At 38.5% G+C, this 24,256-nt stretch overlaps 1 pseudogene; it reads left to right on the forward strand.

The window, feature by feature from the left end:
• Positions 1–18,762: 18,762 nt before the first annotated feature.
• On the forward strand, positions 18,763–19,912 carry LOC105535005 (annotated as a pseudogene).
• Positions 19,913–24,256: the final 4,344 nt, after the last annotated feature.

The raw sequence follows: 24,256 nt of genomic DNA on the forward strand, positions 1-24,256 counted from the left end.
GCTTACTTTATCAGCTTCCATAAGCCTCTCTGATCCTGGTCTCAGCAGCAAGAGATAGCATGTGAGTTTTTGTTTTTGTTTTTGTTTTCTACAAAAGCTGATTAGTCTGCCTTCCATGCAACCTGGCACAGGCATAAAAAAAAAAATAGAGGCGGCACATCCCACAGTTACCTTAAGGAAGATAAAAACAAACATATCCAATTATTGTATTAAAAGCAATTTCTTAAAATTTTAATTTGGTAGTAATGTTGTTAATAAATAATTTACTTATGGTATTTCCTTTAAATAACTATTCTATAATTAGTTGAATGTGGCAAGATGTCCTGCCTGAGTCTGCAAAACCTGATTCCCTGCCTTGCTTGTTGCTTCTGCTAGGTCACATGTGCTTACTTAATCTTTATTGCCATCTTCTGGAGGATTTGTTTTTATATGCAGATTGGTAATACCAGGCCAATACAACTCTTCTTTTAAAGGGATCTGGAGCCACAGGCCCTTTCAGTGTCTCAAAGCACTGAAAACACTAGATCAAGTGTCATAACCACACGGGCTGTGGAGGCAGTGCACCTCAGAGAGCATCTCAGAAGTAACAGGAAAGCCAAATGTCCAGAAAAGCAGCTCCCTATTTCCAAGCAGAGGCTTGTATTTTCACTATTAAAGTTCCACTTTATGGAAGCCTTCATGATATAAGGCTTTGACTCATGCCAAAATGCAGGCAACACTGGAAATACTGATATTTGAAACTAATTAAATCAATTCTATTTGAGCATAAATGAATTTGGAACGCTTTTCTATTGTGATGAATGAGGTGCAGAAGTGAAGAACACAATACATGAACAACATGAATGTCACATCTCCGAGCATCACCCATTACTGCCCTGCTGCCTAAAAGGTATACATAAGAGGACCACAATTTGGGGCTGGAACTACCTAGGGAAGGTGAAACCAAGCTGTGAATTCAAAGGGAATGACTACTAATATGGCAGCCAAGGAAGTACAGCAACCACACTTTGTAAGCAGTTCACATGCACGAATCCGATCGCAATCCATTGGGCATCCCATAAGACAAGCTAAACATTGCTAGGAAACCCACCGATAGCAACGGTCAACTTTTAGGTAGAAAGGCTAACAGCTAACACCAGAGAAGACTATCTGCAGAGAGTAGCACCCCAGCCACCTAGCCAGGGCTTAAGAGTAGGCTGCAGCCTCTGAGTCCCAGGCTGTGAAGAATAACACAAATATTTATTCTTAGAGGGTTTTGCGAGCTTATTCTGACAGAGAACAGAGCTATGACAGTGCATCTCAACTTCCTTACATCTTGCTATAAAAAGAAAATCATGGTATTTTTACCCTGAGAAGAAACGGATGAAGCTACTCATAGCAAAGGCTCTGACCATTCACCACATCTGTAACCCTCCACCTCCACATGACAGATAGGAAGTTCCAGTGTGCAGAAAATCTGAAGCTTGGTTCTCTAAATGTGGCCTGAAGACAGAGCCAGAGGGAAGGAAGAGGATCCTAAAGTTCAGACTCAGGGTTAGTGAGGGATCCAGTGTAACTGAGCTCTGCTTAGAAGGCAGATGGCTCCGATTATGTAAAGAAAAGACTTGAAGAGGACACTGAAATGAGCAGAGCAGGGGGAAAGGAGAGGGAGCAAACAGGCTTGGAAAGTTAGAAAATTAAACTTGCATAATTTTACCTAGGCTCAACAGTTGCAGTGTTCCCTTTAAAAAGAAAACATAATCATATTGTTCAAGCATTCATTCATGCAACAAATGTCATTGAATCTGTACCACATGATTAATATAGTTTCAGCACTACAGATATACGCATGGGCAAAACAAACACAATCAGGTCTCTAACCTATGAGCTTGAGTCTACTGAGGAAGCTTGACATTAAGTAGTAAGTTCAGATTTTTTCTCACACATTATCGTAAGTACTATATGGGAAAAGGACTGGATACTTGCTCTGAGAGAGAACAATAAAACCAAGAAACTAAGTACTTTAGATTAAGAGATTAAAAGATGACCTTTTTCAGGAAGTTATATTAAGGTATTCTAAGAACATGCAGTAAGAAAACATTAGCAATTCTTTTAATTGCTTTAAATATAAACAAATACTTTAAATATAAACAAAGTTTATTATATATTATATATTATACTATATATATTTTTGCTATGTATGTAGTAATACATAGTAATATATACAGACACAGGATTATTGAACAACAGCTAATGACAGACAACTAAAGCCTAGTTTAAAAAAACCTGCTTATACTATGAAATATGAAACACCATTACTGGACTCTTACTTTTCTTCTCATATAGAATAACAGTTAATATTTCATTAAAAAAATTAAAGACCCAAGAGGAAAAGAGGAAAAAGAAGTTGCCAGATTTTACTTCTAAATGTATATACTTTCATACATATGTGTTTCTACAAAAGAAGTATTTAATCTTGGTTAATCTTTATGCAGTCTTAATATGTAACAGCTGAAACCTGAGTAAATAAACTTAAATAGGCTTCATGTTCAAGGGCAGAGTTTCCAAGCTGATAAAAACATTCTGCGCACTAGTGGTTGCACCTAGCTCTGAGAGTTAGTTGCAAATGTTTATAGAATAAGCAGAGAAATTCATTCTGCTATAATACACAGTTCAACTTAAAATGTAGTCAATTCCTAAAAGAGGGTAAAAATTCTGAACTTTGAAATGATGCAACAGGAGGTTAGTGGGCTAATTTTCCTTTTGTATACAAAAGTTTGTGAGCATCTAGAAGGAAATATAAAGGGGTCTTCTAAGTTGCTAGTTATGTATCATGTACAATTTGTGAAAATCTACTCAGTGTACATGAATCATTTGCATAAACTTTTCTGTTTGTATATTATATGCCAATTAAAAGTGGCTCATTTGTTGTTTTTGTTTTGTTTTTAGTTTGAGGGGAAAAAAAATCAAGTTCAGGGAAACTTTATCTGGGACACTAGAACAAACTCCTAAAAGGAAAGCTTAGAGTAACTTTTACAAAATTGGAAACTAGTTGGTAAGACAGTTCCAAGTATATTACTTATTTTAAATAAATATACAAGGGGGGATGTACAAGAGGTGCACAAAAGCAAATAAAATCAGAAATCATTGTATTTACCTAAAAGAAAATTTCACTGTAACTGTAGCCTTTAAAAATTAGTGTCATCCTTTAATCTGTATTCTAATCATATTATAGCTTTATCTCACATATGGTCTTCATTTGCAACACCTGCAAAGTTTTATATTTGTGCTTTTGCAATTTCAATCACTGATGCCTAAGGCAACTACTCATAAAACTGTAAACACTGCACTTGCCTCTTTCAGTTATAAATAAAGAAGAAAAGTAATTGGATGCTTATGTCACAGGATCCTTGGGGTGTTGCTTTTCCAGCTGGAAAAGCTCTCTGACCGGTGGTGCATTTGCCCGAGTTTTGCTTGAGCCTGCTGGGTTCATTCTGCCCACTCTGCCCAGCAGGCTGCACTCACCTCATGCTGCCAACCTGGATCCCATGCCTGCTAAGGGTGAGCCACATGCAGAATGGCGAGGGGTGTGTTGGTGAGCAAACGTGGGGTCCGGTCACTGTGCACAGACAGGTACGCTGGCTGCGGCGGGATAGGAAGTTCTAGGCGCCAACACGGGTGTCGGCTCCCTGTGAGGCTGCGGCTGGACCAAGCATACTGCAAGCAGCTTCCACTGCTGGCACTGGGGAACGTGGTGGCATCCAGAAGCTTGGAGACTACAGGAACCGCAGAGCCCCAAAGAGGGTGTCACAGCCCTGACTCGGGGAGCTCCTAAGTCTGGGCTCCCTGAAGGGCCACAGCTCCTCTCCTTCTCTCTTCTCTCCTTCTTGTCACCGCAAGGTGGTGGGCAAGGGGCGTGTTTCAGCCCTGTTTGTGTTACAGCTCTTTTAGTCCCACCATCCCGCGGGTCCCAAGTTCTTCTCCCATGCCCAGGAAGAAAGAGGTACTCGGACAACTGGAGGGTGAATAAGGTGAGGAGGTGGTTTATGGAGCGACAGTACAGCTCTCAGGAGACCTAAAGTGGATAGCTCTTACCCGCAGGCAGGTACTCCCAACATCTGCTCAGCCCTCAGCTGAGGAGACCCACAGTGTGAAGCTCCTCTCTACAGGCAGTTTGTCGTAATGTCTGCTCAGCCCTCAACTGAGAGGAGACCAAAAATGGGTAGCTCCTCTCTGCAGGCAGGTCATCCTGGACGTCTGCTCTACTCAAGTCTGGCTGAATCTGGGTGATTCCATGGGCTTCAGGTGGAAGGAAGTGTGCGCTGACTGGTTTTATAGGTGGTCATGGCAGGCTTGCGAAAAGCACCGTAAGTTCTCACTTCAGTGGGCAGAACTGGCAGCCCAGCCCGAAGGTGGGGCTTCACCAGGCGCCTGCCCCTTTCTGCCCACGAGCCTGTCTGCCTCCCACCCTCAACCTATGGCCACCAGCACCCAGGCTGTTTGTGACAAGGTGTCTGCGGGTCCACACCAAGCCACCCTCGGTACCCCCTGGCCTTCCTCTTGTGCTCATTTGCACCCAAAGTCCAGACGGGGCCAAGGGAGTAGGAGACTGGCAAGTCAGTGCTGCCCCCAGCACGCGCACACCTGGCCAAGTTATGACAGCACCAGCGCTCAGCCTCAACTTTGCTCTGAAATCGGAGAGGATGCTGGGAGTGGGGAGGAGCCAGGCAGCGGAAGCAGGCATTTCCAAGCTTGCAGGGGCATGGGGGGCTTTCCTAGGTCCCCAAGAGCACAGGAATGCCAGGTTCGCTGCCACACTTGGGTGGCTGCAGCTGCGCCCGGGAGGGAGGGGATCCCGCCCCTCCAACTAGGAAGGGGTGGGGCTTCTGCCTGTTCCTGGCTCCTGCTGGCTCCACGGGAGCGCATAGCCCTGCCTAGCCCTGGCCCCACCTCCCCAGCTGTAGGCAGTGTCTCTGCAGCAACCATTTCAGAGGGGCCGCAGCTGCCATCACTTTCTCCTCAAGAACAATGGAGAAAAATCTGAAGTTGCACTTACTCAATATTTACGAAACAGTCTAAGTTAAATTTTAAAGTATTCCTCTCTCTTGTGACCCATTTGTTCTTTTCTCTATTTTTTATGTATTTCACAGATATTTTGAGACATGAAACAACTTCTTTCAAGTGATTTCAACATCTATCCTTATTCTTTTGAATATTTTCCATTTACTAATACATTTTTAAGATCTTAATCTACTTAAAATTTTGGATTTCCATGTCACAGATAATTATTTAAGAGTAAGACTCTTCTCCATTTTATCCCCCACCACCAACTGATGCCTTGAATTTTCCTGAGATACACAAAATTGATGAATATTTTAATTAGTAGTTACTTCCCCTTTGAATGTGTAGCAGTTATGAAGCTCTAGGCAAGAACTGGGCTCAAATTTGTCTCCTAAGTTGTATATCATCACTCTTAGAAAACGTTTTAAGTAGTAACCTATGACATAAATTAAACAGATTTACAGAAATCATTTACTTATGAAAAAAAGAAAGGGAAAGTGAAAGGCAGAGTTTGTGTACTGTGGAAAATTACAGATTTCGACATCCATTATCTTTTTTGTGAATGCAGCCTTAAAGTCACTGAAGAGAAAAAAAATCCCTGAGTATTTTCTAATGTTGCTGTTTGTTCCAACACTTGCTTCAGATCATACAATCAATCCTTCATTCACTTTGTTTGTGAAACTAGTTACTCATGGTCACTCAATTTCCTTCATATTGAATCCTAACAGAGGCATTGACCAGGACTATTGTTCTCAAAGGTTAAAATACCCCATGAATGACTACATCATTGCCAAAGTATGTCCAGGTCATGGAAACAAACTCAACAACATGGCCAAAGACGCCTGGAGGAGGGAAGGAAGACCTGAATTTTGATCTGATCTTTCCAACTAACTAAAAGAGAAAACTCAGCCAACTGTCCTATCTTGAGCCTCTGCCCTAGATATAATTTTATAAATAAAAAAGCATTGTCTAATGCAGGTTTTTCTTAGATGTGTTTCAAAGCACTAAATTGTTTCAATAAAATTTTGAGCAATTCTGAGATATACATCCCCTTCTTGGAGGTTCACAAGAACATTATTAACACAGTGAAGTTTCTGAGAATTCCTATAGTTCTGCTTAACTTTGTTCAACCCACACAAAATGTTTTACATGTTTTTGTAACCTAACACCCCTTACCATCTGTGGAGACTTCATTGAGAGTGCTGTACTGGTGATTTTCAAACTATGCTCTCTGGAATTCTTTTAGGGATTGCTAGAAAATGTGGTAAGAAGTGGAGAGCAGGAAGGTGGAAAGGAAGCAGTCAGCAGGCAGGATATTGGGACCCCAAGCCCCAATTCAACCTTTTTACTCTGGGTGCTCAAAATATAATATTCTTTAAAGATAATAGATCCTTTAATCTTTAATAGATTTTTAATACCTTTAATGAAATCTTTAATCTATTTACTTTGAGGCCTCAAAATATAATATTCTAAAATTCTCTGACTTAGAAATGATTTATTTCTAGTATGAATTATCATGTTGAGCTTTTTATGAGATTTCACAGAAAAGGTCCACAGTGTTTCCAAGATAGGGTGTATTAGTCAGAGTTCTCTGGGGACAGAATGAATATGATATATGAATAAATGAAAGGGCACAATAGGTTCTTGTAGTAGGTTGAATTATTGCTCATGATTATTCATTCCTGTCCAAACCTTCCTGTGCTTTCCTGGAGGCAGAATTTACTTCCTTGCCCCATTGACTGGGGCTTGGCCTTGTGACCCACTTTGGACAGTGGAATGTGAGTGTCTTACATGCTTTTTTTGACCTCTCTTCATGATGAGACAAGCATGCCCCAGCAAGTGGGTACTCATCAGCCAAGGCCCAGGAATTGGAAGACATGTGAAGCCCAGTGAGACCAACAAAACTACAGTCAACCCACAGCCTTCTGGTAACATGAGCAAGAAATTAATGTTTATTGTTTATTGTAATAAACACAGAAAAGTAATAAAAATGTAATGTTTGTTGTAAGCCTCTGAAATTTAGGGGTTGTTTGTTGACAGCAGAAGCTGATGGCTACAATTCTAAATTAAGTGTCTGCAATATTACCCTTGAATAACTTTAAACTAGAAAATAAGATCCAAGAAAGAAGATGCTGAATTTATTAAGTTTTGTGATTACCTTATATAACTTTTTTTAATGTTCAATAATATTATATTTTCTCTATATATACCCAGATACCATTTTTCTCCCTCCAAGGATAAATGTTTTACTGTCCCATGATTCACAGAACAATTAGAGGTTAACAACAATGCCATTAAAACTCATTATACATAGTTTTCCACCAAGAGAATCAAAGCCAACACTACTTTGGGGTTGAGATTTAATAAGAAAAATTTTCATGTGTATTATCTATGCCTATGATTGTTTACAGACCACTTAATCAGGTCAAAATTAAAACTCAGCTACGCTTAATCAAGTTATAAATCAAACAAGAGCCTTCTCTACCAATACACATAAAAAGAAGACCAGAAAAAAAAAAAAAGGCTATATTTATTTCATCCTAAAAATTAAATTGAAACCACATCTGCTAAAAGCAGGTACACAAGGAATGAGTAAACTTTTGCTTTACTCAAGTTCTTTAGATTTACAGGACAGTTATACAAAAACAGTGTCCCATAATGTATGGAATGACCATGGAATGATTCCACTTACTAGAAAGTACAGTCAGAAAAACACTTAAGAGAAAAGTCTACTAGTAAGGTATCCATCTACTAAGAAATCAATAAGGAAACACTTATGAAAGTAATCTATTCTTACTGAGTTAACCATGTGCACAGAAGAGCCATAAAACCAGGAGCGAAATTATATAAAAACAGTAAGAGACAAAACAGTAGAAGGTTAAAATTTTCTAATAACTGAATACTGATAATGAGTGTGATGCTTAGAGTTTGTGATTCCTTTGAAAAATCATGAAAAAAGAATTTGTGATCTACATGGGAGAATTTTTTCTTACATAATTAAAAATAACATTAACTACTATTTATTAAGCACAGCCAATGGTTAAATGTAATCATGGAAGTACGGCACAGCTATCTGGCATGGGCAAGGACTTCATGACTAAAACACCAAAAGCAATGGCAACAAAAGCCAAAATTGACAAATGGGATCTAATTAAACTAAACAGCTTCTGCACAGCAAAAGAAACTACCAGTAGAGTGAACAGGTAACCTACAGAATGGGAGAAAGTGTTTGCAATCTACCCATCCGACAAAGGGCTAATATCCAGAATTTACAAAGAACTCAAACAAATTTACAAGAAAAAATCAAACAATCCCATCAAAAAGTGGGCGAAGGACATGAACAGCACTTCTCAAAAGAAGACATTTATGTAGCCAACAGACACATGAAAAAATGCTCATCATCACCGGCCATCAGAGAAATACAAATCAAAACCACAATGAGATACCATCTCATATCAGTTAGAATGGTGATCATTAAAAAGTCAGGAAACAACAGGTGCTGGAGAGGATGTGGAGAAATAGGAACAATTTTACACTGTTGGTGGGACTGTAAACTAGTTCAACCATTGTGGAAGACAGTGTGGCAATTCCTCAAGGATCTAGAACTAGAAATACCATTTGACCCAGCCATCCCATTACTGGGTATATACCCAAAGGATTATAAATCATGCTGTTATAAAAACACATGCACACATATGTTTATTGCGGCACTATTCACTATAGCAAAGACTTGGAATCAACCCAAATGTCCATCAATAATAGACTGGATTAAGAAAATGTGGCACATATACACCATGGAATACTATGCAGCCATAAGAAAGGATGAGTTCATGTATTTTGTAGGAACATGGATGAAACTGGAAACCATCATTCTCAGCAAACTATCGCAAGGACAGAAAACCAAACACCGCATGTTCTCACTCATAGGTGGGAATTCAACAATGAGGACACTTGGACACAGGATGGGGAACATCACACACCAGGGCCTGTCATGGGGTGGGAGGAAAGGGGAGGGATAGCATTAGGAGATATACCTAATGTAAATGATGAGTTAATGGGTGTAGCACACCAACATGGCACATATATACATATGTAACACACCTGCACGTTGCACACATGTACCCTGGAACTTAAAGTATAATAAAATATAATAATAATAATAAAGAACCACTGCTAAGATCACAAAAAAAAAAAAAAAAAAGAAGTGGGCAGATGAAGGAGAGCTCAATAGATAAATTTGTTAAATGACAGTTAACAGTGATAGAAAGTGAGAGATGTTGAGTAAGTACCAATATATACAGGGGCCTGTAGTTCAAATGCCAGAATATGTACCCTTATAAGACATTCAAATGATTCAAAAATGCGTTTCCTTCAAAGACTCAGTATTTACTTCATTATCACTGTGTTAGTTTTCCAAGGCTACCATAGCAAAATACCACAGACTGGTATTTTCTGGCAATTCTGAGCGCTCTCCATGGCTTGCAGATGGACACCAGTCCCCTGTGTCCTCACATGACCATCTCTTTAAACACATTCATCTCTTATATCTCTGTATATCCTAATTCCCTCTTTTTATAAGATCGCCAGTCAAATTGGATTAGGATCCCAACATAACAGCCTGATCTAACTTTCTTTACCTCAAATTCCTTGTCTCCACATAGTCACATTCTGAGGCATACTAGGAGTTAGGACTTCAATATATGAATTTGGGAGGGAAACAATTCAGTCTCCAGCAATTGCACATTGAGTTGAATTGACTTTCCTAGTTACTTGTGCATGCTATCAACCAGAGAAAATAAGAGACTATAATCCTTTTATGTTTTTGCATCACTATCTACTTATCCTTCCAACCATATTTTTTGAGGTATTCACTATTAACATTCACAGTTTTACATATTATACATTTCTAGATATCCAGCCTTTTTTGTTTGGTCGACTGGTTGATTGGTGGGCTGTTTTACATTTTACTCAATAGCAGAAAACATAAAAATAAAAAAACAGGCCGTTGAAGCCAAGTGAAACTTTGGAAGAACATCTTTATAATTCTGCAAGTTTATTCCCAAGAGATTTTATAACATTGTGGGGCAAGTCTGAAAGCAAAACTTTTCCTCAAAAAGTTTTAATATTCTGGACTCCAGATTTACTCTAGACCGGGAAGTCCCTAAGTATTTCAAATAAAATAAAAGAAAGTTACAAACATTTCACAACATTTAAAAAATATTCTAGATGAAAATGAAATTAAATTTGTTTTCTTTTTTCCCAGGTTCATTTTAAAGTCATTTCTGTAAGATCTTCAACAGCCATACATTTTCCCTTCTGAATTTTTACCTGATTTACATTTATAAGAAAACTATGTTCTTGCATGCACTGATTAAATTTCTCAGTTGTCATCTGACATCAGTAAATATTTATAACAAACTAGCTAAATAAGCTGCATTAACTGAGCACACATATTTTACTTCTGATAAATTACAGATCAGGAGCTGTCTTTAATTCAAGGGCCTAATTGGTATGTTTAAGTGTATATTAGTATGTGTGTTTATTTGTTGGTTTAGCTTCTTTCAATGAAAATTTACGGTATTGAGAAAAAACACAGCTCTCTATGAAGAGCTATGTATTTAATATATGTGCTTTTCAGTAATACGAGATTGGGCACATCTTTTAATCAGTAAAATGAACTAATATGGGATAATAATTTAGAACAGTATCTAAATGGAGGAGAAAACAAGATTGTTCAAATTTACATAATATTTGAGAGAACCGTCCCCCATACTAAGGACATCTTTGTTTAGATAGATTTAATGTTTCTCACTATACTTTTTAAAGTATAATCAAATTCATAAATTTTACACCCCAAATACTCTTTGTAAAGGCCCACGTTTTTCTGCCTTTGTCTTGCAAATATTCATCTACACTGAATGTTCTTTTAAAAATTACATATTATATATTTTTATTTGTAGATCAAAGTGCTGAATAAACAATTATCTCTCTAATACACCAATGACATCCTTAAATATCGCTCACTACATTAAAAATCATTCTAGTTCAATGAGAATATCAGCTATCAAACTGAATATCAGTAATAGGTATATTCAGATGAGGGGAGCAGAATGTTAACTTTCAAATGGATTACTAGACTATCAAACTCTTCTCCATCATCCTGGAGACACGGGCACATAATACACTTCTTCTCTGAAAAGTGCAGAAAACAAAGTATAGTCATGGTAGGAATTTAAAATGATACATTAAGGAAATATTGATGTTGACCCAAATGTTGCTCTCTTTTTTAAACTTTCTTGAAGACCCAGAAGAACCAATATTTTATGACTCCCAGCTTAGATTGGACCCCCAAGTCTATTAAAATAGTTAAAATGGCAAGTAAAGGGGTAGGCAAGTTGGAGATATGTTTTATTTAATAGTCAACTTCTACATAACATTTGGAACATTGATACCTTGTTGGCGGCTGGGATCTTCATAACGAGGTAAGTATGAGCGCACTGATACCAGGAAGTGTTCCAGCCAGTCTGAAACTATGAGATGAGCAGCTCAGGACGGCTAGAATAAGCCCTCACTCTCTGTGTAAGACTTACACAACGCAGACATTCTTATCTCAGGATTCCTTCTCTGCTACCTGATGCACTTCTTGACTATTTTGTCTTATCATTAATTTTATGGCTTTATGAAATGTAAATTAATTTTAGTATCAGATTAGGAAAAACGGAAATGAAAATATGGAGTCACATATAGTGCCTAAGAAGATCAAATAAGGATACTTTTAGGTAGTTTTTGCCATTGCTTTCTTTCTTGAGTGAAGAGTTGATTGCATTCATAATTGATTCATGTGTTTCCATTTCACCACTGAAACATTACCAGGTCATCAACGATTCTGCCTTGGGTCAGAAAGCTTCTCCTGCTGTCACTCTTATCTAATCTTATAATGAAAAAATAAATGGCATGTCTTTGGATAAAAGCTGGCTTTCTGACTGCATTGGACGGTTGGCAGGAGCTAGAAATAAAACAAGCTATCCAACAACCACATTACTAAGAAGGCAGGCTCCTTTTACAAGATTTATTCCTAATTCTTTTGGGGTTAGAGAGCAAAATGTGATAAGAACGAGGATTGTTTGATACCACTTACACTCTGCTCGCCTCTCTCTAGAGCTCTGTCTTTATCTCATGAATTCCCTGAGACCCAGCAATCACATTTATGTGGATGGTTCTGGCCCAGCTCCTGCCCTGCCCTCCAGACCAGCACTTCTGCCTCACACTTGACACTTCCACCTGGATGTTCTGCCAACAATGCTGGCTCCAAAGTGTGTGCACCTCTGCCCTCTCCCTGCCTCCCTTTCCCTTGCCTTAATAAATGTCCCTTCTCACTTTTCTATTTCCTGTTGGCCACCATTATCTGTCACCCATCACTGAAGTCATGTAAGGGTTCTTCTTTCATTGCCTCCCACCTAGACTCTCTATCAGCCTCCCTTCCAAGTGAAGCTCCTGTTTTTGTGTGTACAGTTGTCAAAGTCTCCAGACTCTCCTTGTAGCAATCAGTTCTACCTTCTGCTTTAAGATGTGTCTACCCAGAGCACAGCTGTCATGAGCTACCATTGCCCCCACATGGTGCATTTGTACAAATCAGGAAAGGCATCCCATCTACAAGACACTTGACTTCCGTCTGTCAAGAAACTTCTCATTACATAACACACTTATAATGACTAAAATATGGTACTATGAAATACATAAATCAACAGGGTCACCAGGTGAATGGCACTCTCTAAGATTTTGCAGTGCACAATCTGCACACAACACTGAAGGTTGCCCTGTGATCCTGTCATCCCTTAACTCCATACATTAAATGACTCCTTATCACCTGTGAAAATAAGTGCAGACCTGTTAGCCTTGTGAGGAGATGCACCACACTTGACTTCAGCCTGCATCTCCAGTAGCTGCTCCTATGCCTCACCTCCTCATATGCGGCTGCTCCACTCCTCTGGTATACTTTCTCAGGACTCACACTTGCCTGTCATCACACCTTTAATCATCTATCTGCCTGGTACATTCTTCCTCCTTTTTTTTAACCTGTAAATATTTCACCCATTTTTCAAATGTCATTTCTCCTAGGAAGCCTTACCTTTTCTCCACCCCAAATAGGAGGTGAGCAGTTTCTCCTTTGAATCCACTGTGCTTTGTTTATACCTCAGTTACAATATGCATAATGTATTGCCTTTTATTATAGTTCTTGGCTCATTTGACTGATGTGTGCCCGCTAGTAAACTCTTTAAAGATTGTGTCTCATTTTATGATTTCTTCAGCACCAAGTTTAAGATTTTATGCAGAATAACTTTTTAATTCACCTAGTTGAACTAAATCAGTAGGTCTCACTCCTAATAAGATGATTGATTATAAGCATTCCTATTCCTTGGGAATCTTATCAAAAAGAAATTTTTTATTTTCTATTCAATTGCCAAAAAAATGGAATTATAATTATGTTTCTGGTCTTTATATGTGCATTATATTCCATTTGCTTTACTTCTACAACAACTATGTAAACTTCCTGGTCTTGGATACATAGCCCATAAGATACATGTTCACTGTTGTATTTTGCTTAACCAAGCAGGATTGAATATGATTCTTTCTTTTCTTTGTTTTGTAAAGTTAGTCTATCCTTGATTTTATAGGTCTTCATTTTCCAACATCTTTACTGTATGAATAAGAAAAATCTTACAAGGAGGGTGAGAGTGGTTTCTCTTTTTTTAACTGCTAGTTTTGAGAGCAGCTCACAAGTAATAATATGACAAGAAGTATTTTTGGTCTTCCACCTGCTGAGACTACCATGCCACTGTGGGTTTTAAAGAGATCAAAATCTCAACTGAGTTAAGAACTTTTAATTCTTTTTATCACTTTGCTGTTAAAACTATACTTAGTGGTAAGAAAAATAATAATTATTTTTACTAGATTTGGATTAATTGATAAATATGTGATAAGTGCATGGCTTTTAAAGATTACAAATGTTTTATGGGACCCATAGATTCCTAGACCTGTGTCAAAAACTAGACCATGGATGGCAATTAAAGATGGTAATGATCAATGACACAAGGATATAAATGCAAATGAAGTTGGCAATATTTATATTTTAAAACCACCTTAAAGCCCCTGTTATGTCATACTTCCTCTAATGAGGGAGCTTAACAAATAAACACCGACCTTTGTATTCAATTGCCCTCTGAAATGAAAGCAAAGGAAAAGTTTGCTATTCCTCATAAACTAACTTTCTACCTTTTTATCAAATTCAGCATATAGCTTCCCTTTCTGTTTTGGCTTCCAGGGAAATCAGAGTTAACTGAGATTGAACTCTTATTTTTCAGGCCTGAAAATACATGTAATCCAGATGTTGAGGAACTAACTCATACCATAGTAATTTTAAACCACAGGGATTTAAAGGTCACTTGGTCTAACATTCCCACTCAAATCTGAAATCCCTCTACAGCTTCTCTGACACGTGGCCATTTTAGCTGCACTTGAATGATTCTAGTATATACAGCTCATGATTTCATGAAGGAGTTCTTCCCCCAGGGTTAGTTCTAAAATTCAGAAAGCTTACAACTTACTGAAATTTACCTTTTTCTTTAACTTCCCATTAGTTCTGCCCTCCAGAGCTATACTTGATTTAAAAAAAAAAAAAACCTTCACATGACTTTCCTCTTTGAATATTTATTTTAAACTACCTTGCCTTTCCTTAGATTTCAATCTGAACTCTGCTACTTGCTAGCTGTGAGATCCTGGGAAACTTATTTAACGTCTTCAAGCCTCAGTGTTTCCCTCTGTAACATGGAGATAATAATAGGATCCACTTCATAGGGTTATCTTAAGGATTTTATGAGAAAAAAACTTGTAAAAGTGCTTAACACATTGTCACTACCCCCGTGACTATCTTAAAGATCTTTTTTCCTCAAGTATGTTCTGTTAGTGGCTTATATGGGAAGCCCTGTTTCTCTCAGTTCATCTGCATTCCTCCATTTTTGTTATTATTCGAATTGCTCTTTCGCAATACTTTTTCCACCTCCATAGCAAATAATTAGAATGTGACAGTGATGCTGCCACATCTCCACAGAGTTAGTGAGCCCTGCTAAACTCACTCAAATCCCACTTGTCTTCCTGTTGAGGTCTACCTTCTCTGCAGGCCAGAGCTCAGCACAAAGAAAGTGTCAAAGAAAACCATGTTGGTGATTGCCTACTTCTCTCTTGGAATCTCCCGTTCCTTCACTGTAACCTTTGATCCCCATGCAGAGCTGTAAAATCTGGGCTGCCAAGTATACCCTTTCTCATTCGGCTTCTCCCAGGTCTCGCCAAATATAAATAAATAAACTTACCTGCTCTGTGTTATTTTTCATCAGTGCCCTCATCTGACCTGGTATTGGTCATCTAGTCTTGCAAACCAATTGTGCTGTTCAGCTAATAGAAACCCATGGCTTAATTTTTCACCCTAGCAAGAAACAAACAAAAAAATGTTAATTTTAGGCCAACCTTAGAACTTTGACACATCCCTGAAATGACTTTAAGTCTTTGATAACACATGATTTCTTTTTCCTTTTTTTCCTTTGCTGTAGGTATCTTAACAAGTGCGTGTGTATGTGTGTGTGCATGCATGTGTGCACACAGAGCATTGCAATCTCCTACACCCATTAACAATAAGTGGTATCTTCTTTAGGAAGGCAACAGTGTCAATCTCAGGTAATTGGAAGAGGGTGGCATGAGATGGGCCTCTCAATAAGAAATCTTGTGACATACCTTAATAAGGGTATATTCCCCCAAAATATTTGCATTATCTATGGCTTAGTTCAACCCTAAATACAAATTTATCCATGATCCCATGGTATGAACATACTTATACATAAGAGATATTTCACAAATGCTGTTTTGGGGGGATGAATATTTACTATCAGCATTTGACTTTTTAAAAAAATTAAGAAATTAACATAAAAAGATAAAGAGAAGATTTTCAAATGCCTTAGGGCTAGATTCTCTTTCCACAGTATTTTCTTAATGCTCTCTTAATGTCAGATTTCAAAATGAATCATCCAAGAAAACTAAAAAGACCCTGTAATAGATTTTTCAATCAAAGTCAACAGAAGCACAGCTTTCCTGAATATTTCATGTATCCCCCAAAACAGAAAATAACTGCAATTTCTCTAAAAGTTAGGCTATTCTCTGAACATATTCCCTCAATCTTTCCTATTTAGAAGTTGTCCACAATAAATATGAGTTCACTCTTTGAGTATGAACTTATAGTTAACATGTTCAAATTTATTCTGCTCACGCTGGTTGCTGGCTTTTCTTAGAAACGTCTTCTATTGACTTGTTTTCTACTTTCAGAGATGTGGCAAATTTCAGAAAGCCTATATTATAAAAATTTAATGGAATAAAATGAAAAAATAAATCAGCGACTCAAAGGATTGTTTCAGCTATTAAACCAGACACTTTAGGTCTTCTGTGCCATTCACCATAAAGTCACCATTTAAGTTGATCAAGTTGATTAAGAAGTTGATAATGGCTAAACCATCAGTAAAGTCCATCTTATATTTTCACAAACATCCAACTTTTTCACTTATAAAACAAAAAATAACAGATTAGTTTTCTACAAAAAGAGTTACAGAAACAACACAGACATATCATGAACAAAAGACATCAATGAGATTTATTTTGTAGAAATTGGCAGCTGGGAGGGAGAAGTGGATAGGAAGGCATGAGCCAATAATAATACTGAACTGCGGTCAACCAGTTAACTAGTTACCTGGGCTTGCAATCTGATATCCTAGGTTGCAAGAATGTTTCTTAAAGTACCCGCTAATCTACACATCCTAAAATGTGCCATCATTTTGATGACTATAACAGAGTTTCCCTAAGATACATATTGTCTTGCTCTCTGGAAGCCTCTCTCTACCTCAAGATTTCCATTCTTTTCCTCTTTGAGACCCATATCATGAGGCTCTGAACAGTTATGCTCCATTCTCAGGGTCATCCCCAAGCTAGCGAGACCTTATCTCTGACAAGAGTTCACATATTGGAGTGACTTGCACTGCAGCTATTTTTTTTTTTTTTAATCCTTGACAGGTAATGTATTGGAAATATCTTTGGACTGAAAGTCAGCTGTCTTGAGAGTCATATCCACTACACCACTTATTCACTGTTTGATTTTGGGCAAATCCCTGAACTTCACATATCTTCATAAGTGTTTAATGAGAATAACACTTGCACAAAATCCAATAAGTAATTATTTAGGGGCTGTTAAAACTAGACATGATCTTGAAGGCTGCACTCCTCTAAACGAGACCTTGTCTCTGCCCTTGAGAGGTTCAGGGTTTAGAAGGAGAGACAGGTATTTGAATTGGCAAGGAGAATACAGAGCAATAAGTGCCAAGCAGGGGGAGGCCCCAGTGATCTTCCTGGAAAAATGAACATTTCTCAGCATTACTGATAAAAGATATTCCTGGCACTGAAGCTTGTAGCAAAACAGATACAAAAATACGTCAGTTAACATAAAGTCAAAATGTACGCAAGGCCAAAAAGTAAGATGAAAATGGTTTGATTATGGCTGCTAGAAGGGTATCCTGTAGATACACGGCTGCATTTGAATCAATAAAAATGTATTCAAAATTATGTGAGTGTGTGAGTGTTCAATTTTGGAGACAGGGTCTTTAACTTTCATAAGATTATTTTAAAAATAATTGAATGACCCAAAATGCTAGGAATCAATGCTTTCTAAGGTAGATACACTTTCAGGGAATTATAAGTGAAATGCTTGGGTGAAAGTGTATGTTTGTGTGCGTATGCATACATAAATATATGCACATGTCATCTTCTGCCACCAATTTACATGATCCAAAAATTGTTCATGTTTCTATACTTACTATTATAAGACGTCAAGTATGGTAAATGTCTGTACTCTATGGAGTTGCTGAAAGTGTTTTTTGAGATTTCCAAGTTGACTAATATGTAGCTCCCTTTCAAAACACACACAAAAATACTGGCTTGTATGATCACTATCTCAATGAGGAAGAGAAGTGAAATCTTATAAATTACTTACTTAAATATAAGATGGCTATATTGGAGATGTCTAACAACCTTTTATCTTAAAAGGAAATGTGCAAAGAAAAAATAGTGGGTTTTTTTTCTATTACTGATCTAATGTTGTTCTTAAGCCACACACTGCTGGATATCAAGAGGAAAAAAATGTTAAGTTTTCCAAGTAAAAGTGTTAAGTTTCTTCTGGTCTAAAGAGTAGTTATACAAAGTTTGCATTTTTTAGAGGGAAGAGTGAAATATATAGAAATTAAAGTGGTATGATACCCGGATTTGCTTTAAAATATTTTTGCGAGAATAGGAAGGTGTGGGGGCGGGGGAGGGGAGGGCAGAGCAGAACGGGGGAGGGCATAGGAGAAAAAGAAAAAGAAATAGAAACAAAAAAAAAGCTTTTTCATAATGAGTTTGCAGCCAGAACATGAGTGTTGTGAAAATTACCACTAAATCAAAGCCAAAACGAGAAAGAAATGACTCATATCAGCATCATCATTAATAGACATGTAGATTAGGATAAGTCCACCACTACTGGCCATCTGACCTACAAGTGTGGGGTGATCAACAAAAGAACCATTGAAAAGTTTGAGAAGGAGGCTGCTGAGATGGGAGAGAGCTCCTTCAAGTATCTCAGATTTTAAATGAGTGAAACAACCAATTATTGATGTTAACAAAATGGATTCCACTGAGCCACCCTACAGCCATAAGTGGTAAGAGGGAATCATTAAGGAAGTCAGCATGTACATTACAAAAACTGGCTACAACCCTGACACAGTAGCATGTGTGCCAATTTCTAGTTGGAATGGTGAGAACGTGCTGGAGCCAAGTGCTAATATGCTTTGGTTCAAGGGACAAAAAGTCACCTCTAAAGATGGCAATGCCAGCGGAACCATGCTGCTTTCTTGAAACTCTGCAATGCATCCTACCAACAATTCATCCAACTGACAAGACCTTGAGTCTGCCTCTCCAGGATGTCTACAGAATTGGTGGTATTGGAACTCTTTCTGCAGCCTGAGTGGAGACTGGCGTTCCCAAACCCAGCACAGTGCTCACCTTTGCTCCAGTCGACGTTACAACTGAAGTAAAGTCTGTTGAAATGCACCATGAAGCTTCGAGTGAAGCTCTTCCTGGGGACAATGTGGGCCTCAACGCCAAGAACATATCTGTCAAAAATGTCTGTCATGGCAATGTTGCTGGTGACAGGAAAAATGACCCATCAGTGGGAGCAACTAGCTTCACTGCTCAGGTGATTATCCTCCACTATCCAGGCCAAATCAGTGCTGGCTATGCCGCTATTCTGGATTGTCAAACAATTCACATTGCTTGCAATTTTGCTGAGTTGAGGGGAAAGATTGATCACCGTTCTTGTAAGAAGCTGGAAGATGGCCCTACATTCTTGAAATTGGGAGAAGCTGTTGTCACTGAAATTGTTTCTGGCAAACCCAGGTGGGTTGAGAGATTCTCTGACTGTCCTTCTTTGGGTCATTTTGCAGTTTGTCATATGAAACAGATAATTGCTGTGGGTGTCATCAAAGCAGCAGACAAGAGGGCTGCTGGAGGAAGCTAGGTCACCAAGTCTGCCCACAAAGCTCAGAAGGCTAAATGCATATCATCTCTACTACCTGATACTTCAGTCTTAATCAATGGTGGAAGAACAGTCTCAGAACTATTTCTTTCAACTAGCCATTTAACTTTAATAATAAAAGACCAGTTAATGACAACATTGCCTTGTAAAATCTTCAGAAGGAAAGGAGAATGTTTTGTGAACCATTTTGGTTTCCTTTTCATGAGGCAGTTTTAAGTTATTAGTTTTCAAAATCAGTACATTTTAATAGAAAAAAACAAAAATCTGTCACAGAATTTTGAGACCCATTAAAGCAAAGTTTAACGAGGAAAAAAAGAAAGAGAAAAAGAAAGATAGGTTATGTGTCCATGGCAACAAATTGATGATTCTAGAATCAGAATATATAGCAGTTCATTACACTATTTTCTTTAATGTTTTGATGTTTGAAACCTTTATTAAATAATTTTTTTCTTTAAAAGAGTCTGAGCAGAAAATAATTTATTTAAAGTAAATGCTCAGTCTTTCACAGTTCTTTCCTCTTCTGGCATCTGGGCATATGATGCAGTTTATGGGAAATTTTTGTGCTGAGGGACAGGGGGCTTTCACTCCACACCCTCAGGCCTGTGTGTGCTATCTTCTGGGATTTGAGGATTTTGCTTATATCCATGGTTAGGTGGCCTACCAGGGTCACATTGTGTCTGGAATTAGTTCCTTCCAGTAGGTTCTTGGTCTCACTGACATCAAGAATGAAGCCACAGATCCTCGCAGTGTTACAGTTCTTAAAGATGGTGTGTCCAGAGTTTGTTCCTTCAGATGTTCAGATGTGTCCAGAGTTCCTCCTTCTGGTGGGTTCATGGTCTTGCTGACTTCAGGAGTGAAGCCACAGACCTTTGCAGTGAGTGTTACAGCTCTTAAAGGTGGCACATCCAGAGTGGGAGTCGTTCATTCCTCCCTGTGGGTTCGTGGTCTCACTGGCTTCAGGAGTGAAGCTGCAGACCGCCGCAGTGAGTGTTACAGCTCATAAAGGTAGTGCGGACCCAAAGAGTGAGCAGCAGCAAAATTTATTTTGACTAGAGAAAGAACAAAGAACCACAATGTGGTTCCCCTTCCACATTGCAGAAGGGGAACCAAGGGGATTGCCACTACTGGTTGGGGTGGCCACCTTTCATTCCCTTATTTGGCCCCTCCCATGTCTCACTGATTTGTACATTTTACAGAGTGCTGATTGGTCCATTTTACAGAGTGTTAATTAGTCCATTTTACAGAGTGCTGATTGGTCCATTTTACAGCGTGCTGATTGGTGCGCTTTTACAGAGTGCTGATTGGTGCATTTACAATCCTTTAGCTAGACACAGAGCACTGATTGGTGCATTTACAATCCTTTAGCTAGACACAGAGCACTGATTGGTGCATTTACAATCCTTTAGCTAGACACAAAAGTTCTCCAAGTCCCCACGGACCCAGAAGCCCAGCTGGTTTCACCTCTCAACATCTCAAATGACTTGTTTTGGTGCTGCTAAGTTGTGGCTAGTTGGTCTGGCTCACTGGGCTCTCATGGTGGCACCTGTTATTGTCCTCAGCCATTTGCCACCAGAAGGAAAATCTCTACACACTTCATCCTGACCGCAGGTCTGAACCACTTCACATGTCTTACCATCATCTCTAAACCACAATGCCCAACACACAAACACACACAAACACTCGTGGAGGTTGGGATAGCAGAGGGAATCTCTGAATGCCTTGCATGTCAAGGTTGGCCATGAGGCACCAGGAACCTCAAGTTTATGCCTCAAAAGCTAGTTCTGCTAATATTGCATTACAGCTCTAAATCACGATGTCTTACTCAAGTAAATGTGTAGGTTGCTCTGGAGGATGTGCCAGGGAAAGCAGACAACCAGCCCCGACACCCTCAGCTTTCCCAATATGCATCTGGATTTGCTATGGCAGCCCCCTCCCCAGCTCCACTGCCACAATATTCAACCCAAAAAAGCCACAAGCAAAGACACTACCCTTCTCTCTACTTCAAATCATGTATTTAAAAATACATCTTGTATTATCTTTGATTCTAAATATGGAAATTTGCAGAACCCAAATATTGCCCCAATCCTTAGCCCAGGTACATCATTTTGGATAAGTCAGAACCTGAGTGAAAAGGTAACTGCATAATTTTAAGTCTTCCAGTCCCAAGTTCATCCTTCTTTCTATAGTACCTTCTTAAGTATGTCTTTACTAATTTTTTAATCATGCTCCAATCCATATTTAATTAACAATGGAGCTGAATGATATTCACAGGTGTTTTCTATGTCATAGCCACACTGATCTAAGTTCAGTAACCCTGGAATTAGAGATAGGGATAAGATATTAAATCAGCAATGAGAAGCACCATGAATGAAAATAGATGCTTATTCACTGCAAAGGAATAATGATGCTTCTGCACCTCTGCACTCTGAAATAAAAATGGTCACTAGAAAAATGTTTGTATTTTGTACTTAAGCAGAGAACAATTAGACGTAAGTTCTAAATACAAGTAATCACAAGGATCCTTTGTATTTCAAGTAAGTCCTTTTTTTGTAGGTTCACAGTCATGCAAATTACAAATAAATATATATTGCTGAATTAATTTTATTTCAATTCGAGGTGGGCTATCTTTGGCTATTTTAAATTATCTTGGAAAACTTTGGGAAGAACACTAGATTTGGCAAAGGAATTCAACTTCAATATATTATCTTTGTATGTCTTCTCAAATTAGCAAAATTTATTTTCCTCAGTGTATCTTAATATATAGTTTAAGGCCTTCAGAACTAACAATTTCAGCTATACAAAATTCTATGATTAGTACATTTGAGTCAGGTACTATAAAAGATCAGTGCAACTTCTTCTTTATCCTTGGACATAATGTATTTTCCACAAAGTTTAGCAACTGAAAGTAAAAGAAAGCTTATCTGTTGTGTTGTCGTTTGTTGTGTTGGTTGTTATTTGACTGTGTCCACAGATCACGGGTTTGCCCATTTTTCATTTTCTATGAGCCCTATCTTCCAAAGGCCTTCTGAAACTTTATTTCAAGATCTGTTTTCAGGATACACTCAGGAACGCACTGGTTCAGTATTTCATAGCTCATCACTGAATTCCTAAAGATTACAGTACAGTATCTTGAATTCCCTGGGATTTTCTATACCCCACTGAGTTCCATACCTAATGGATCGACTTGCACTCTAACTGTCTTGAAAATATATTAATAGGAGTTTTATATTTTTAAGTCCATTAAACATTCAGATGTCTGCACTCAGAATCTACACCAACTCTTTTTTGATCACTGGTCCAAGGATATAACTTTTATTGGATCAGCAACTCTCCACAGTTCTTCCTATAGTGTTCCTTACCTCAGAAAATGGCAGTGTTGTTCTTCCAGTAGCTCAGTCTGAAAACCTTAGAGATAGCCTCCACTCTTCTCCTTCACTCACACTCCACTTCTAGTCTATCAGTTTTATTTTCAAATATACTTCAAATCTAATCACTGCTTACTACCTTCACTATTCCCACCTGGGTCTAAGTCGGCATCATTGCCATGTTAGATTAGTTTCCTAATAGGTCTTCGTGCTTCCAACTTGAATACCCTTCCATGACTCCCAACACACACACACACACAGAATTATTTACACCACAGTAAAAATGATACTATAAAATACCTTTACTTATTTATGTAGCACACACTTCCATGCATTAGTTTGTGCCAGGAACTGCTCAAAACACTTTACAAATATTAACTATTTTAATACTTATTCTAATCCTTTGTAGTGGGGACCATGATTATCCCACTTTACAGGAAAGAAAACAGAGGCACAGAGAAAATAATAATAATTTGCCCAAAGTCACCCAGCTAACAGGTCGGAAAACCAGGACTCAACCCTGGCAGCCTTAGCTCCAGACTGCATTCACTCAGAACATGTCACTGTCTTGCCTGAGAACACCCATTATCTTCAGATCTCACACAGAGTGAAAGCCCGAGTCCCCAAAGGGCTTACTAGAGTCGCATGTCACTGGTCTACCTTAGACAAACCATGAATTCTCCCATCTCAGGGTCTTTGATCCATCCCTCTGCCAAGAACACTCATCTTCCATGTATACATTTGTCTCGCCCTCTCTCTTCCTTCAGATTCCTGAGCAAAGACCAGTGAGGACTTCCTAAATTCACACCTGTGCCTTGCCAAATTTCTTTACTCTGCTTTATTTTTCTCTGGAGCACTTATTACTGCCTAAATATATGCATTTGTCTGTTTGCTTGAAGATGTAAGCTCTGTGAGGCAAGGGCTTTGTCCCTTGTTCCCTGCTGAATCTCCAGTGCCTAGAGTGTAGGGGGCCCTTAATTACCATCTGTTGGACAACTTAAGAATTATGGAACGAATCACAAAGATCAATGTGTAGAAGAAACATTTGTGAAAGAGGAAGTAGGCAACTTTGACTTCACTCTTTCTGTCCTGCCGCTTTGACCCCAGTGCTATTTAGCCTGACATTTTAACCCTGCTGTTTGCTTTTTGCTTCAACAGGACCCACAATAAAGTGATTCAACATATATAGATGATT

The sequence above is a fragment of the Mandrillus leucophaeus genome, unplaced genomic scaffold (genome assembly GCF_000951045.1).
Source record: "Mandrillus leucophaeus isolate KB7577 unplaced genomic scaffold, Mleu.le_1.0 Scaffold140, whole genome shotgun sequence".
Classification (NCBI taxonomy): Eukaryota; Metazoa; Chordata; class Mammalia; order Primates; family Cercopithecidae; genus Mandrillus; species Mandrillus leucophaeus.